This window comes from Epinephelus fuscoguttatus, linkage group LG21 (assembly GCF_011397635.1).
Source record: "Epinephelus fuscoguttatus linkage group LG21, E.fuscoguttatus.final_Chr_v1".
Taxonomy (NCBI): domain Eukaryota; kingdom Metazoa; phylum Chordata; class Actinopteri; order Perciformes; family Serranidae; genus Epinephelus; species Epinephelus fuscoguttatus.
Window position 1 is genome coordinate 7,665,437 of NC_064772.1, and position 12,046 is coordinate 7,677,482.

The window sequence follows — 12,046 nt, forward strand, 5'->3', positions numbered from 1 at the left end:
CAGGGGCAGACAAGTAGGTGAAGGCACTCACGCTGAAACGCCATGGCAGGAAAACTCCACACAGCCACAGACAGATGGAAACCAGAGACGCTGAGGCAGAACTTGTGGCCACGGACAGAAGGCTGGCGAGTTTACTGGGAAGCAGACGACGTAGACGGGTCAGAGGCATCTCGATAACAAGAGATGAGATCAGGCTAGTAAGGAATGCTGAAATGTCTTGCATGAGGTTGAAGAGCAATCTGTCAGTGAGTGTGTGGAGAGCAGGAGTCTTGATACTGAGCCAGTCAGTGATTGAAAGCAGGTGAGTGGAGTTGGGCTGATGAGGTGGCAGGCTGAGTTGAGCAGGTGAGCAGAGTTGCCTTGATGAGATGGGTGTGGCTGGCAGTCAGAGAGGCCGTTTACACGTACACAGTGATTTTGATAAACAGAGACATCTTCCTTCGTTTGTGCCCTTCGTTTACACGCGAATGGAGATTTCTCCTCTGAAAACGAGTCTTTCTAAAAACTCCAGCCAGAGTGGAGATTTTGGAAAACTCCGGTTGCGCGTTTGCATGTAAACTGAGATAAACGGAGATAGACGGAGATAGACGGAGTTATAGGCAGCCGATGTCACAGTATGCGCCGGAACTTGCGCCTGTGTCAAAAGTGCGACCTATGTTGCTATGGTGACAATGGATACATGGAAGGCTTGAGCTTCTCGTTACACTGCCACCTACAGGTTTGGCATGCTCTTGTGTATATATACACGGGTAAGTGTAAATGAAGATCTTTTTGAAAACGGAGATGGTGAAATGTCCTTTTATGAAAATAGCCGGCAACGTGTAAACGGCCTCAGAGTGCAGGTGAGTGGAAATTTACCAGGAGCAGGTGAGGGAGAGAGGCAGACTGTGACAATTCTGTCTTAGGGGCTGTCCACACCAAAGCGGGTATTTATAAAACCGTGACTCTTTAATCACGGTTTGGCCTTTCATCCACACGTAACCGCAGTTTTGGGCACCTGTAACTGGAGTTATTTGTAACCGGAGTCCAGGGTGAACTTTTTGGAAAAGTCCGGTGTCAGCAGTCATGTGTGGACAGGATAACCGCAGTTATTTTGTCTCGTCTCCATTGTATGACGTCACAGTGTGTGACGTAAACAGAAAATAGAGAGGAGAGAGGATGGACCTTTGAGGATAGACCTAAACAAAATACTGCTGCTATTTAGCAGCATATTGATTATGTAAGGGTTAATGCCCAATGAGGTGTCCATTATCAGGAATTAATGGACGACGCGGAGGTGTGAACCGTCCGACATGAAGTCCATTAATTCCTGATAATGGACACCTCGAAGGGCATTAACCTGCTTATACCATGGTCACTTACCAAAGAAATGAATATTAAATCAATTATTTATGCTTTAATGTGTTTTACAGTTAAAATCATGCGTTTTTCACAAGCCACAGCTGAGTGGACTATTTAATCTCTGTAGTTCACAGGCATTGCCATGGAAACCCGCTGTGGCCACAGAGAGCATAGCGTAGCATAGCGACTCTGATCAGTGAAAGGAAGAGAGATGATGGCTAAACGTTATGTGATATTATTCAGAAGATGATTATTTCAGAAAGCCAGTGCACTTCTTACTGCTTGTGTGTTACAGACTCTGGTGGTCAGAGGATGATGTGCAAAAAAAACCAACTTGAGATATTACTTTCATGATTCATTGGCTTTCATTTATAGGCCCAAGAAAATTTGTTTCAAATAATCAACATCCAAACAGTAGGTTAGTCAAAATCATTTTTAATTGCAACAAGTAATTCATAAACATATAGTAGTCGAGATTAAATCATTTCAATTTCAATTTCAATTTTATTTATAAAGCCCAAAATCACAAATCACAATTTGCCTCACAGGGCTTTACAGCATACGACATCCCTATGTCCTTATGACCCTCACAGCTGATCAGGAAAAACTCCCCCCAAAAAAACCCTTTAATGGGGAAAAAACACGGTAGAAACCTCAGGAAGAGCAACTGAGGAGGGATCCCTCTTCCAGGACGGACAGACGTGCAATAGATGTCATACAGAACAGATCAGCATAATAAATTAACAGTAATCCACATGACACAATGAGACAGAGAGAGAGAGAGAGAGAGATGCAGGTAATGACAGTAGCTTACAACAACATTGTTGAAAGTAATAATATTATAGTTATAGTTCTGGCTACTGTGGTACAATATGTTGAAAGTATGTATTAATATCTGGCAGTATACATGTGTGACAATAGTCATATGTCTATAATAAAAATAGAAGTATGACTAATGACTAATGACTAATGATGGCAGCAGCAGCAGGAGGCATCTGGCAGGACAATGGCAGCAGCACAACCACACACGTCACACTGTCCAGGCACCGCTGCAATATGAGTTAATCTGAGAGACAGTGGAGCACAAAGGCTCCGGAGAAGAAGCCAAGTCAGTGACATCCAGAATGGCCGAGTTAGCAAGATGCAGTAATCCACCTTATTTTCAAACACGGAAGTAAATAGTGATCAACTTCTGTTTTTTTGTGCGTGACTTCCGGTCAGCCGCTTTCCCTCATGCTTTCCCTTACCGGAGCTAACAGTGCAAGCTATGTTTTTTTCAATTTTTAGTTGTTTATGTTAGTCAATCAGTTAGTTAGTTAGTCTGTGTATTTTGTATAGAAAACTGTGTCCACTTTTCCGTTATAACGGAAATTTATTCCCTCTAAATGCGAATAAATCGCACGTCAATCATAAACTATGAACCAAAAAAGCACAATCTATCCCGAGTGAGACAAACTGCTTGATCCCCGTCTCCAGTGTACCAGCAGAGAACCTGCAGAACCGAATCAGCGAAAAAACACACCGGGCTAAGCCTCTCTACCTGAGCAGCTGAAGCTGCGGCTCGCACCCTCGACACACAGACGGTGCTTCTACATGCCAGCCAAACGTGTGCTCAACTGTGAGAAATAAATATGTGAGGTGTACGCTGCTTTTCTTTCCCTTTTCTTTCTTTCTTTCTTTCTTTCTTTCTTTCTTTCTGTTGGCGACACACTCCTAACACAGGACGGGTTGTTTTAATTGACTGAGTTGATCATTAAGCCATAGTGATGCGTGGATCGGTTCTGATAGCACCTGAATCAGCATGTACGCATCAACCATCCAGCCGTTACAACATGATTGAGCTAGCATGCAGTTTTGTGTTGCTATGTGTGGTATTTATTCAGTTTTGGGAAATCACGATGTCTAGAAAGCATCAGTGACTGCAGCTGACAGGGACAGCTAACGTTAACACTAGCAGCAAAGCTAACATCAGGATCGCCATCCATTAAAAGCCTCCTGTTGTCGGATACGACATGAAACTACTCCAATTAGCTCAATCACGTTGTAACTAAGACATCCGCTGGAGAAAATTTTTTTTCACGGGCCACTTTGTGAGTTTAGTGAGTTATTACAGACACGGCTAATGGCTAACAGCTAACGGTTAGCCCAGCTAATCTACTATAACCATGTTGTTAATGACACACAGAGAAAATACTAATGTTTGTTCAGTCATTGTGTTTATAGACTTTACAAACATCAGATTAGTCTAAACTGTGATATAGTGACGTGAAAAATGTGATATATACATATATATAGCTAAACTCAGCAAGGCAAACAACAAGGCGATTCCCATTTACACAGTGGTAAGAGTGCTGGACCGGAAGTGTCACACAAAAAAACTGAAGCTGGCTGCGTTCTGTTTTGCCTCTGTGTTTCCGTGAAAAATAAGGTGGATAGGATACGAGAGAGAGAGAGAGAGAAGGAGAGAAGGTGCCCGGTGTATTATAGGGGGGTCCTCCGGCAGACTAGGCCTAAGTCAGCCTAACTAGGAGCTAGTACAGGGCAAGCCTGAGCCAGCCCTAACTATAAGCTTTATCAAAGAGGAAAGTCTTAAGTCTAGTCTTAAATGTGGAGACGGTGTCTGCCTCCCGGACCGTAACAGGAAGATGATTCCACAGGAGAGGAGCCTGATAGTTGAAGGCTCTGGCTCCTGATCTACTTTTGGAGACTTTAGGGACCACGAGTAACCCTGCGTTCTCAGAGCGCAGTGTTCTGGTGGGATAATAAGGCACTATAAGCTCTTTAAGATATGACGGAGCTTGACCATTTAGAGCTTTCTAAGTTAACAGTAGGATTTTAAATTCAATTCTGGATTTTACAGGGAGCCAGTGCAACAAAGCTAAAACAGGAGAAATATGATCTCAATCATATAAACACATTAACAAATTAACGATTGTTTCCTATTTAAAATTAAATGCTACATTACCATTAATAGTGAAATTTGAAAGTGATATGGGTATGTCCATCATAGTGGCATTTGAAGGACGGAGATTGACAGATTGAGCACTGCTTGTTGGGACATTTGGAGACGACAACATGTTGCTCCAGTCTCGTCTCTCCTGCGCTGACAGAGCCCAATAAGCCTGCAGGCTGCTCTCACACCGATGTCCCTGTTTCCAGGCCGGTGCCAGAGAGCCGACCTACAGCTGTGCTCCAGAGGCTGTGATTGGTGTAGACCTGTGACTCCTTGTGCCGTTTCTCCCTTTTCTTTTCATTCTCTAACCTCTCTTCTTCTGCATCCCAGTCATCAGGCAATTTGACCGGAACGTCTTTTTAGCTGTCCTATAACACCTTTTAACGGACACCCTGCAGCCAATTAGAATTGAGTATTCACCCAGACCATGGTATAAATATATATATATATATATATATATATATATATATGTACTGTATATGTATATATATACTGTGTATGTATATATATATATATATATATATATATATATATATGTATAACATTGCATGATAGTGGAATTTGCGGTGTCATGTGGACGGAGGTATTTTTAGTACACCGCTCGTATGGACGCAGATTTTTTAAAAACTGAAGGCCAAAAAAGTTCGGTTTTAAAAATACCCATGCTTGTGTGGACTAGGCCTCAAATTAAGCTCTTTATTGATTCTGAAAACTTAACCCTCCATTGCTTACCTCATACACGCATGTAAGTGTGTATAAATAAATAAATAAATAAATAAATCCTCTCCAGACGAATATTTAACAATGACACCTGGTGGTGGCTTGTGATATGACACAATAGGAGCATCTCCACCAGCGAGGGAAACCATGACAAAAAGTTAAATTTTTAAATTTGAAAAAATTTGGTACTGAAGTTGATTTTTGGGATTTTTTCAATCAGAAAAGTAGTGTCCACATGTGTAACCTCCCAGTCAGAGTCCCCACATGAAGGCAGAAATGTGTGTGTGTGTGTGTGTGTGTGTGTGTGTGTGTGTGTGTGTGAGAGAGAGAGAGAGAGAGAGAGAGATGTGCGATGTTTACAATCCGGATTGTGGTAATGGCTGCTCTACATGTTTTAGATGGTTCCCTGCTCCAACAGATGTTCTCCGAGCTTAAGGCAAATGTTAGTAAAATCTGACCTGAAAACAAGAATAGCAGAACACAGGAGCAATATTAGAACTCAGGACCAACGTAGCCCGGTAGCATTACATTTTAAGGAGGCCAATCATTCAGTAGCTTCTTTGAGATATATCAGCACCGAGCATGTTAAATCTCCTAGAAGAGGAGGGGATCAAAACAACCTTTTACTCCTAAGAGAATCTTTTTATATTTTTTCTCTTCAGACTCTCAGTCCTTGAGGTCTACACCAGGAGTATGATATCAAACATTTTCTTTAAATATTTTTCTTCCCAAGACTTAAAATAATTTTGTATATTATATATAAAACATCCTAAGAGGTGTCAGTTTCTTATAAATTATCTCAAAGATGATAATGAAAGTGAGCAAGCTTCAAGTTGGTTGTGATGGCATACTGTATTCAAAGTATTTAAGAATATTTAAGAATTCTGTATTTAAAAATATTGTATTTCTATTTTTAAGAAGTTTTTTCTATGTTGGCCACATGTACTCTTACACTCTTTTGAATTAATATTTCTATGCATGTCTCTATGTATTTTTCTATGCATTTCTATATACCTTTTTCCATGTATTTTTGCCAGATTGGTTAATTGGAGATGCTCAAAACAACACAAGTGTTTTTAATGTTTGGCCACACCTGTCATCACTTTGACAGCTCATTGGTGAGCAAAAAGGTATGTGTAAATATGGGTGTGTGCATCGTATGAGCACTGTTTAACCTGACGAAGATCCAGAAGGGATTGAAACGTTGTCCTAATAAACCACAGTTGTGATTTGGAGCAGTGTGCAGGCTTTTTTCCTTTTCTTTGATGCTTGTTGACAGTCTTGCACCTACTGGTGATGTGCGTATATCTCCTCCTCCTCTACTCCCTGCTCCAACAGACCAACAGCACCATCTACTGGTATTGTTAGGTTGTTTTTCTTTTTTCAGATTTCCTTTTAAACAGGACTAACTGTCTGGCAAGCAACACTACATCATAGCTGTCAAGTCTCCCGTTTTGGCCGGGAAACTACCGTATTTTACCCCTCTTTTCTGCCGTCCTTCCGTATTAGTATTTTCCCGTAAATCTCCCATATTATAATATAATTAAAAAAACAACAACATTCCTCTGCCTCTCCAAACTGAACTCTGTCACTAGCCTCACGAGAACTGCCACCTGCAGTAGCCTGGGTTGCAGTTGTCGCGAGGTTAGTGTCAACAGCGGGTCTGGTTGACAAGTGGTTATTTTAGATTTCCTGTACACCCAGGGACGGGTTTTGCTATGGGCAATGTGGGCGACCGCTCAGGGCGCAATCTGTGTGAGGGCGCACAAGCGCCCTCCAAAAAAAACAAGCAAACAAACAAAAAAAAACCAAACTTGCCAGTTTTCTAGACTACCGCTCATTTCCACGTCAAGTTAGTGGAGTGGGCGCTGGGGCACCCCTATTATCACGTTTCAACCAGCAGCAGAAAGGAAATGCGAATCCTGGTGGTTGTGGGTTGGCGGCACACAGGTATGTGACGTGTCAGAGGAGAAACGAGCCGTTCACATTTCTCTCTTTGTGGCAGGTAACGGCCCACAAACCTCACCGCACCTTAGGGATTGTTCTTTACTTATGAAGGGACTGTTCTTTACTTGTCAGGGGAGGAGGGTGGCTGGTTGATTTTTATTTTATTTTTTTATTTTATTTTGATCCCCCCTATGTTAATCACTCACTGATGCTGTTTTTGAAGTCTGAATAATTCAGTAAGTAATTTATTCCATTGAAATATCATTGATGTATTATAGAAAAGTGATTTATCTTTTGATAAATGACAAAAGGCACATTTGCCTCATTTTTGCCATGGTATCGTGATAGTACTCAGAACCATGATACTTTCACTGGTATCAGTTTTGTGGCGGAAGCCCAAAAATTTCCCTTATTTTCAAATCCAAAACTTGACAGGTATGCACTACATTGCACAGCTCAAGAATCAAAATAATCACTTTTTTCACGTCTTTTTTAAAAGGATCAAAAAACTGTGGTTTTAATGCAAGTAAATGGACATAAGTATGTGTAAATGGAATTCAAAGTGATGGTTGTGATTACACAATGCATTATTGATCTTTTATAATAGCTGAAAGTGAAATTTAAAAATTGACAGAAAAAGACAAATTCTTTCAAAGTTTAAGGTCATATGCATGAACACAGTCAAAAGTACGTGTAAAAATTAAAGTGAATACTCAAAAATGTGTATGTTGGTACAGTATGAGTTAAGAGGCTCTCTGCACTCTGACAGCCCAGTCCCCACTCTAGCTCTGAAACATTATGTCCAGTACAAAGCAATGTAAAAACCTGAGATTTGAATGTTGTATACAAGCCAGAATGTCCTAAAGATGGGGAACATTTTAAAGTTTGAATGGGGTTTCTGTGTGAATGTATGAATGAGGGGATAGGATTTGCAAGTGCTTGAAAAAACTTGAATGTGTCAAAACATTCCTCCCATCTGCTTAAATGAGGAAAAATGCCGTAAAAAAACAGTCAATATTTCGCAAAGTATGAATGTTATGAATGACAAAAATACAAGCAGTCCATTCCCTATGGAGCTGAATATTTTGATCTTTGAATGAAGTTTGTATGTTGAAAAATGTGGAAGGAATTACACGGCAAAAGAAGTGAGTGGAAGAATAATAAAAAGAATTTCAAAATTCGGAAGCTGTCGAATAACAAGCTGTGAATGCTTTTGCATTCACAACCAATCATACTTACAATATGCAGTGTTCCTATAGTTCATTTGGACAGTTGGGTCATTTATACTTAGAAGCTTACTGTTAGCAAATTACTTTAACAGCTAACATTATGAAGCACCAACAGCAGATCCATGTAGAGTAGCTAAGTCAAAGTTAGCTCAAGTTACCATTAGCTTGTTGGCCGCCCCTGCATGGCTCTTGCTTAGGAGAAAGCTCATCGAACAGTTCCATTATTTATTGTTGGCCACTCAGATAGTATAGTGTCAAATATGATGTTTTTCTGTAGGCCAACACAGAAATTAGTGTCACTCTGGTTCCCTTGTCAAGAATCCTATTGGAATTTTCCATTGGATTTTGGATTATTGCAGAAAAAAAGATCAGTGGCAAACAAATGTTTTTGATACTTACAGGTTTTGTTCAGCAAGATAATCTTCACATACAAACACCTCTTTCATGACAGCTCCACCATTTAGTACCAGATCTGTGTGTTGTGTACCCCAACTGAAGGGGTGATCAAAAATAGGAATGGTACGAAACAGTTCCATTGGTACCATCCACAACTTTTCACAGTGGAAACGGAAAAAAAGCGTGCTGAACTGAACTGAAAAAATACTGTACTGCTCAGTAGGAACAGGGCTTAAGATGCTTACATGAAATGTATTGGAGAAAAGTACACATTTATTTCTAAAATATGGTGCAGTAAAAGTGAAAGTTGACAGAAATATAAAAACTTAAGTATACACTCTAAAAAATACACAAGTACTGTAACAAAGTGTCATTACTTCATTACATTATATTACTAGCCCTGGCAGAAGCCCGGGGGCTGAAACAACGCATGTGCACTTTTAGTTTGGATCTACTCACTGTTTTATAAATGAGACCCCAGGTGACCTCTTGCACTCCACCCCCATTTTGTACCAAAAATGCCTGAAATGACATACCCAAATTAAAATGACTGTAGCTTCTCAACCACTCTGACTACATGCATGCATGAGGTCTTGCCAGAAAGAAAACTCCCTGAAGTTTCTTGTGAAAGTGTCAGAAGCACTCTAGGTGATACACAGACAGAGTAATGGGCCTTTGAATTCAGTAAAAAAAAATAATTGAAGATTTTGTCTAAAAAATAAAAAAAACAATGTTGTTCAAGATGAATAACTGTCCGTGGCTTCACCTGTGCAGGTAAATGACAGTATGGGGCTGTAGGCACACTATCAATGAACATTTGTTTCAAATTTGAAGAAGAAAGCACAAAGTATGACCATTCTACAGTGTTTTTTCCTTGAAAAGATCCAGGTGGAGCTCCAAAAGACAAGTCGGTCTCTCGGCTTCAAAACAGTACTATCAGTGATCAAACAACACTGAGCCAGCTTCAAACATTGTACCTTATTGAAATCAGGCGTGATTATGATAGCTGATGTTGTTTTTGACACAAAAACACCATAAAATATCACCAAATAAAGCCATATGAAACGTGAAAGTTATGATCCCACTTTCTAGACGGTATATATCAGCAAAAAATAGTGTTAGGAGCCTTTAGAGAACATTCCCTGAAGGTTCACAGAAGGTACTCTGGAGGTTTTTAAAAATCTTGTAAAGGAAATCCTCTGAACATTCCCTTTAGGTTCTAAAAAAAATGTTTGGGAATATAGAGAATGTTCCCTAAAGGTTCACTGACAGTACTACAGATTTTTTTAAACCCTTTTAGATATTAAATTACTTCATCAGGAAAAGGTTATTTGAATGTGTAACATTTTCATGTCCAACCTACACTCAGCCGTCTCTGTCATAAAAACCTGCTCTCTGCCGCTGCACAGACAGGAGAGAGGTCGGATCACTGTCTTCACTAGGCTGACAGATGGCAGAAATTTACATGACAAAAATAGTTCACATGAGCTCATCAGGAAGAAATCAGCATTGTTTGAAATTTGAATGAAATAAGGGCTGTGACCAGGGTTGGACATGAACACCAGCCACCAGTCAATATAAATTTAAAATATGTAAATGGCTGCTAACATTAGATTTGCTTCACTTAGCAGCCAAAACACAGTTACCGTTATTCTGTTGAGTGTATATGGATATTGGAATCTACCAGACACAGTGGCAGGTGGACAAAAACGTCCATTAACCCTAATCTAACCCTTGCTGTAGCTGACACAACAAGCCGATGGGCGCACCAGTCACTCACACAACAGCGAGGGCAAATGAAAGGGGAGCTTGAGGACCCACCTGTGATCAGCTACAACAAGCACAACTAAAACATAACCCTTATGTGCTGTTTATCGGGATAATAATGTCTGGGTGGCTTAAATGTTCAAAAAAGCTAAGGTAGATTGGCCTAATTTAAACACGCTTCCTTATGCACAAAGTTCATGCTTTTCTATTCAGTCATTTGAATTACATTGCATAACAGCTGCTTCTCAGTTTATTGCCTAATATTTGTGATCTGTTGCCATGTAGTGAGGTGTTTGGTTAATGTTCATTAAGTTTAATACAGAGGTGTTTGAAGGGTTTCTTTTTTCAACCAAGAGGGCAGTCTACCAAAGTTGCCTTGAACTTGTTAGATGAGAAATGTTTTTTTTTACTATGTTTTACAGACTACAGCTTAATTTGAGTCTCACTAACCTCCAGCACAGCCAGTGTGACAAGGTATTTTTAAAAAGAGAGGCCATTTTGAAGCCAACACAAACCTTAAAACTTGAAGCTCTGTTTTTTTCCTGCCTATGGTGAGATGGAATGTTTTTTTCTGTCCCTGATGACCAATACTTTTGTCATTTTTATACTGCATTGGGCTGAGAGGTGACGTTTTACAGGAGGATTCAATGTTTTGCTAACTAGCCTATGTTTAGGAGCCACATTGGTAACACTTGATAACAGGATGTTGTTGAATGGTGATAGAAGATACCATTATTCTCAGATGCAGCCTAGTAAAGTGGATGTCTGTGTGCTTGTTCTCGCCGGTCATGCAGTCTCTCTCATCCCACTCACCATGAGGGATTTCATTGTTTCTGTAAACATTTGACATAACTTATATTTTAAAAAAATCATATTTACTGAAACTGTCACAATATTCACACAGCACTAAATGGGACAGATGATCTGTGCAAAAAAAAAACCTATTCCTCTGCAGACACTACTGCCTTTTTAATTTCCTTACTGCATGTGAATGAAAAAAATGAAGCTTTGCGTTAGTTCATGCAGGACACTGTAGTGATACGTCCCAGCTGTAACCAGCTGACAGCCACCTGAGTAGATCATTGCTTCCGCTTAAGCATCTTTAAGTATCCTGAAAAGCGCTATTTAAATCCAATGTATTATTATTATCATCATTAATCAGTCACACACCAGTCACAGCCTTTCTTACAACAAGGCGGTCCATTTGAATATGGCCTCCCACTCACTGATCCCTGCTACAGTAATGCTGCCACACACCACTGCTGCTGCTGCTGGCAAAGTTTTGCCTACCCCACCCCCCCAGCTGCCATATTGGACACAATTAAACGAGTGCAACAATCTTACAATTTTTTAATGTGTAAATATAAAAGAAGAAAAACAATATAATAGAGACAGTGTGGAGATTTTGTTTGATGTTTCTCTCATCTCTTAAGTTATGATTAAGTGTTTCATAATTTCTCTTTGACAAAAGGATATTTAATAATTGCAATCTTTTTTCTCTATTTTATTCATTTAGTTTATTTGCACACACATAAGACTGCATAAAATATAGATCATTTAGGACAAGAAATATGTCAGGAGAGGTCACGAAGTAACACGCCGATACATGTAATGAAAAATAATTAAATCAAAGTTGACATCTTTGTTGTGATGTTGTTACTGTATCTGACCTCGTCTTGTTTCCCGTACAGAG